Source organism: Myotis brandtii, unplaced genomic scaffold (assembly GCF_000412655.1).
Source record: "Myotis brandtii unplaced genomic scaffold, ASM41265v1 scaffold84, whole genome shotgun sequence".
Taxonomy (NCBI): Eukaryota; Metazoa; Chordata; class Mammalia; order Chiroptera; family Vespertilionidae; genus Myotis; species Myotis brandtii.
Genome location: NW_005371410.1, coordinates 3,166,649 through 3,172,686, shown reverse-complemented (window position 1 = coordinate 3,172,686; position 6,038 = coordinate 3,166,649). Strand labels below are relative to the sequence as shown.

Below are 6,038 nucleotides of genomic sequence, written 5' to 3'. Positions count from 1 at the left end.
CCCTCCCATAGCTCCCCTCCACCTGGTTCCCACCCCACCCCAGGCCCTCGCCACCCTGTTGTCTGTGTCCATAGGTAATGCATACATGCATATAAGATCTTTGTCTAATCTCTTCCCACACTCCCTTCCCTCTGAGAGCCATCAGTCTGTTCCATTTCCATGCCCCTGATTCTATTGCATTCACCAGTTTATTCTGTTCATCAGATTTTTTTTATTCATTTGATTTTAGATTCACTTGTTGATAGATATGTATTTGTTGCCACTTTGTTGTTCATATTTTTTATCTTTACCTTTTTCTTCTTCTTCCTCTTCTTTTTTTTAAAGTATATTTTATTGATTTCTTACAGAGAGAAAGGGAGAGGGATAGAGAGTTAGAAACATCGATAAGAGAGAAACATCGATCAGCTGCCTCCTGCACACCCCCTACTGGGGATGAGCCCTCAACCAAGGCACATGCCCTTGACTGGAATCGAACCTGGGACCCTTCAGTCCGCAGGCCAATGCTCTATCCACAGAGCCAAACCAGTTAGGGCCTTCTTCCTCTTCTTAAAGAATACCCTTCAGCATTTCATATAATCCTGGTTTGGTGGTGATGAACTCCTTTAGCTCTTTCTTGTCTGTGAAGCTCTTTATCTGACCTTCAATTCTAAATGATAGCTTTGGCCTTTAAGAAACAATTGATGCCACCTTGGCTCCAAAAGTTCCTAACTTTCCTTTTCCACCAAGTCTGTTGAGTTTTGAAGACTGTTTTCCTTCTATTTAATGGCTAAGAGCTTAGAGACTCTGAAACTGGAGGATTCGCCAGGCAAACAGCATTTTGCAAATACTAAGGAGAGAATGGAAGTACCCGCTTGTTGCTGTGTCCTGGAGAACAGCAGTGAGGCAGGAGCTCAGGGGCCTTGGCTGGTGTCCATAACCCAGTGGACCCAGCCCCAGCCTCAGGCTGGATAGGGAGGCCCTGCCACTCCTCCTGCTGTGCCCCTACCCCCACTCCTCCGAGTGCCCACAGCTGGCATCCACTCCAACCTCTGGTGAACACCACATACCCCGACGGAGCTGGACCTTGGCCTATTGCTTCTCAATTACCAACCAGCCCAGGGAACACCTGCTTTTCATTCTCTTCAGGGGAAGTGTGAAGTTCTCCCTTGGGGCGATAACCTGTGGTATAACCCTTCTTCCTGGTTTCTTTTTCCACATCTCCTAGCCCAAGTCCAGAGGTGTAGGAGTGAGCCCCAACATCTGCTCTGCGTGGTCCGGAATCACCCTGGAGTGTCTGCAGCCAGCGAGGGAGGGCCCATGGCGGACAACGCGCCTCCGTGGCTTTGTTTTCCTTTGTCTGCGTTTGGTTGGCATAAACACTTCTGAAAAATGGGCTGCAGCTGATGCCTGTTCGTTTGGTTCCCTTTAACAAGAGCTTTCTACCACTCGCACTATGCGGAACACATGTTCCGAGTATACAGTTACTTGATGGATGGAAACAGTGCTGAGGGAGGCAGAACACATGTTTAAAAATATTCCTAAAATACATAATTGCCCCGTGGACCAATTGGGGACATAATATATATTTTAATACACCATTTAATTGCTGTTTACCTAGGAGACAGGAACCATTCTGGTCTCTTGGGTTGAACTACAGATTTTTAGAAACTGTCTAAAGACATATTTACTTGATTCATTCTGGCCGCCAGAGTGAAGAATCCTTTTTCAAAGAAGTGGCTTTACATGCAAGACAAGAGAAGGAAAAGCTCTAAGGCGGTGGCTACTACTGCAAAGACAAAAGCCTTCGCTTTCATGATTCAGGGATAACAATCCCAAAGGGTAGGCTGTACCCGACAGCCCTAAAATTAATCCACAGCCGTCATTCCGCATCACTGAAACGCACGGCTCCTCACACCTGAATTTTTTCTTTCCAAACCTGAATATTTTTTCATCACAGCTCTTTCTGATTCAAATGCTTAAATTGCATCAGAGTGGCTTCTTTTAAAGGGAACATTAAGGAGATTGGGCTGGAGAGCTCATCTCTTGAGCCGAAGTCCAAGGGAGAACTCATTATTTCCCTCCTCCCAAAACTACTTCTCCTTCCATGCTCCCCATCTCAAGAAACCGGCCCTAATCGGTTTGGCTCAGTTGATAGAGTGTTGGCCTGTGGGCCAAAGGGTCCTGGGTTCGGTTCCATTCAGGGCACGTACCTGGTTACAGGTGCCTTCCCATGCGTGGGCCCTGGTCAGGGCTCGTGCAGGAGGCAACCAATCGATGTATTTCTCTCACGTTGATGTTTCTCTCTGTCTTTCCTTCTCTCTTCCACTCTCTCTAAAAATCAATGGGAAAATATCCTCAAGTGAAGAAGAAAGAAAGAAAGAAAGAAAGAAAGAAAGAAAGAAAGAAAGAAAGAAAGAAAGGAAGGAAGGAAGAGCACTGACATCCACTCGGTACTCGTGTCAGAAACCAATGTCATCCTTTACTCTTTCCTCCCTCCCTCGCTCTCATACCTTCATCCAATCAGAAACTATTTGAGTGCTACTTCGTTTCTCAGTGCCTCAGTTTCCTCATCTGAAAAAAAATGAGGATTGTAATAGTACAGATCTCATAAGGTCGACACTATAAGCTTTAAATGTCAAGTGCTTAGAACAATGCCTAGCACATCTTTCCTTCTCCCCACCTCATATTCAATATCTCAGGAACCTGTCTACTTCTCTCCATCGCTACAGGCCAATGCCCTAATTCAAGCTGCCATTCTCTGTCACCTGTGTCTCTATCTGGTTTCTGAGCGTTCACTCATTATGACCCCACTCCAATCAATTCTTCGCAAGGAAGCCAGAGCTACCTCCCACATATAAATCTGAGTCTGTCACTCCTACACCTAAAAACCTTTCATGGAGATTATTCTTAGGATAAAGACCAACTTCTATTTTTTAAAAAAATATGTTTTTATTGATTTCAGAGAGAGGAAAGAGAGGGAGAGAGAGAAACATCAATGATGAGAAAGAATCATTGATTGGCTGCCTCCTGCATGCCCCCACTGGTGATTGAGCCCACAACCTGGGCATGTGCCCTGATTGGGAATCGAACCGTGACCTCCTGGTTCCTGGGTTGATGCTCAACCACTGAGCCACACCAGCTGGACTAAAGACCAACCTCTAGAAATGGCTTTTGAGACCCTTCATGATCTGGCCCCAGGCTCCCACCAGAGAGCTCTGTCTGAGTTCCAGAACGTTGTGGCTATGAGACGTCTGACTCCAGCATGAGCTGCATGAAACTGGACACTGAACTCCTTTGTTTTATTTGCTTTATCTTCCCTCAAGTTGGTGGGGCCTAATGCAACTAGGTTGAGGAATGGGGGCTGCAACCTGACCCACCAGGGAGGCCAGCTTCCCTGAGGGTGTGCCCACGAGTGGTGCACACCAGAGTGGCTGCACCAAGGGAGAGCTGGGGCAGAGGGGCCTTTTATCCTGGCTCTCAGAGTGATTCATTCTGCCCTGGGCAGGCCCTTTAGCTTCCAAAGGTTCAGGATGGAACCCACCAGCCTTGAATTCTCTGAAGGGAATGTCCCTTTTGCCCACTAGGAACCATTGGTATCTGTGTCTGGGTTGATCAGTGGGGTCCACTCACCTTCACAATGGAGTCCTGTTCTCCATAAAGAAGACTGAAGACTATGGTTCAGGGCCACAATACCAGCCATTTTCACTTTCACGTGCACAAGAGAAGGTTTTACTAGTAGGAAGGTAGGCAAAAGGGAAATTGAGAGGGACAGAGCCCCCTAGAAAGTGAGCATTTGGGGAATGGGAACAGAGAGGAGGGGAGGAAGGCAGCCCCTCTGGGGCATCTGTCTCCATGGTGATGATGCAGAAGGGGAGCAGAGGTCCCACTGGTACCAGGCCTGTCCTGCCTGCTCTGGACCAGCAGGTAGACCCAGGAGGAAAGGTAGACGGTGGCCCTGGCGATTACAAAGACTTTCTATATGCTATAGCAGCAGAGGGGAGCAGTGCCAACTGAGAGCACTATGGAAGAGTCAAACACCACCATTTATGACTGTAGATTTTCAGGTAAAAGGTGCCAGGCAAGGCCAGCTTATCTGAACGGGGCGGGGGGCGGGGGAGGGGAGATGCTGGACCGAACCCACTAAGGCTTAAGAGAATGAATTCAGAGGCAAAGAGGTTAGCCAAGAGGTTAGGACCAGGACAGATGCAACAGCTGGGATGGAATTGAGGCTCCTTCCCAGCACAAGGCAAGCAGGGCAGCTGGAGCCATTCATTCTATGAGACAGCCAGCCATCCAGTAACCAGGGAGACCACTTCCAGAGAAGTCCAAGAGGTGATGATGCAAAAGCTAGGCGTATCTGGTGCAACCGCTGATGAGGTTCCCCGTGGAAGAGCTGCGTGCCCCAATATACAAGGTTGTCTATGGTAGAAAGGTAATAGCGAAAGATGCTAGCAAAGATTGAGATCCAGGTAGTGGTACATAAAGAAAATCAGGAAGGATCAGGCTGGGTAGAGCTGCCTTGTGCTGGCACTACCAAAGGTTGCCTCCCACCAGGCCTTCCAAGCTCTCCCTTCACTGCCCTTTCAGCTGACTGTGTCTCCCTGGAGCCTGTCCACTCCAGGAGGAAAATTTGCTTCTGGTCCTGCCTCCTCTTTGTCCATCCTGTTCTGCAGTAGGCCACCCCTGACTATGTCCTGAGATACGTGAGGAAAGGGTTGCCTGGCTCCAAACAGACCTCATAAGTGCCACATCCCCCCCCCAACACCTTGCCCTAGCTAACCCAGAAGCTGACTAGAGTCTCTGCTTGCAGTGGCAAACCAGCAAATGTCTACATTGGGCTTTGGTCCTTGTTTGATGGCTTACACTTGTTTGTTTTCCTTTGCGCACATTCACAGTTAATCATGTATCATCAGATACTGATGCTGGCCTAAGGATGTGCACTGCTTCAGGAACACAAACTTCAAATTCGGAATGTGCACAGGCCCACATCAGGTAAAGAATTACCTGAGCTCATGGTGAGAAATGCATTTGATTAACTCTGAGCCGCGGAGGGAAACTCACCCGGTGTCCTGGATGAGACAGCTAGCTACTATTTATTTATGCAAAACATCAAGACAAAGTCATTAAAGCCCCAATTCCTGGTAATTGTCTCAGAAATTGCATTCCCTGGCCTAGCAATTAGTTTTATACAAAGCAAGAAGAAATTTGGGTTAATGACCTTGAGTTTTTATGAGTCAATCAATATTTTGGTTGCTGCAGGCTGCTTTGCTACTGTAAATTTTGAGTACAGTGTTTGTGGGGTGTGTAAATGTTTAGCTAGTCACTGAAGCATCCATTAATGAAATCACTTCTTCTGTTCTTTAATTTAGAAGATACTGTTGGCAGTGTACTGTTGTGAGGTGTTTGTTTTAGCTGCTATCATAGATTGGGAAACTAAATTGATGTTGTGCTGTATGGCTTATTACTTTGTCACTTTGCATATCTATACTGCAAGCATCTCTTTTTTGTATTCATCTCCTTCACACAGGTCTTGAATAACCTACTCACTTGCTTCAAACGGTTTTGGCTTGATTTTAACTTTACAACCTTGCTTCTCTATCTGTTTTAAAATTGGCAGTACCCCTGGCCAGTGTGGCTCAGTTGGTTGGACATCATCCCGTGCACCCAAAAATCGCTGGTTTAATTCCAGGTCAGTGCACATGCCTGGGTGGCAGGCTCAATCCAGGTTGCAGGCTTCATCCCCAGTGAGGGGACATTCAAGAAGCAGCCGATCTGTGTTCTACTCTCACATCAATATTTCTCTTTCTCTCTCCCTCTCCCTTCCTCTCTCTTTAAAATGCAATACAAATAGTATCATGTTGGGGTCCAACCCCAGCAGGTCCAGGGGTTCCCAAAGGTGTGGACAGAGTTGGCAAAGAAGGAATGGCACGGAGCCAGGTTCTCTAGCCGGGTTCTAGCCAGGTTCTTCAGCCAGGTTCTGTCTTTATTCTCCTGTTACATCTGTATTTATACCAGTTGATTTTAATCCTATCCATTCTATTCCAAAGGTTAGGGCGTTT

At 47.1% G+C, this 6,038-nt stretch overlaps 1 long non-coding RNA gene across 1 annotated transcript in view; it reads left to right on the top strand.

The window, feature by feature from the left end:
* Positions 1 to 5,910, top strand: part of LOC106724472 — a 21,597-nt gene extending 15,687 nt beyond the window's left edge. Inside the window, exon 3 of the long non-coding RNA XR_001360276.1 lies at positions 5,831 to 5,910. This is a non-coding gene — a long non-coding RNA (uncharacterized LOC106724472). The remainder of the gene's footprint in view (positions 1 to 5,830) is intronic.
* The last annotated feature ends 128 nt before the right edge of the window (positions 5,911 to 6,038 follow it).